Here is a 412-nt window from a genome sequence, read left to right as displayed (position 1 = left end):
TTGTTCGAGCTGTGTTGTTAGAGGAGGATGTAGGAGTTGGAGCTGTGCTGTCACAGGAGGATGTAGGGGTTGTAGCTGTGATGTTACAGGAGGATGTGGAGGTTGGAGTTGTGTTGTTACAGGAGGATGTAGGGGTTGGAGATGTGTTGTTACAGGAGGATGTAGGTGTCTGAGCTGTGTGGTTACACGAGGATGTAGATGTTGGAGCTGCGTTGTTACAGGAGGATGCAGGTGTTGAAGCTGTGTTGTTACAAGGGGATGTAGGGGTTGGAGCTGTGTTGTTACAGGAGGATGTAGCTATTGGAGCTGTGTTGTTACGGGGGGATGTAGGGGTTGGGAGCTGTGTTGTTACAAGAGAATGTAGGGGTTGGAGCTGGTTTGTTACAGAAGGATGTCGGGGTTGGAGCTGTGT

This window comes from Rhincodon typus, chromosome 14, assembly GCF_021869965.1.
Source record: "Rhincodon typus isolate 14 chromosome 14, sRhiTyp1.1, whole genome shotgun sequence".
NCBI lineage: Eukaryota > Metazoa > Chordata > Chondrichthyes > Orectolobiformes > Rhincodontidae > Rhincodon > Rhincodon typus.
Note: the sequence above shows the minus strand (reverse complement) of the source record.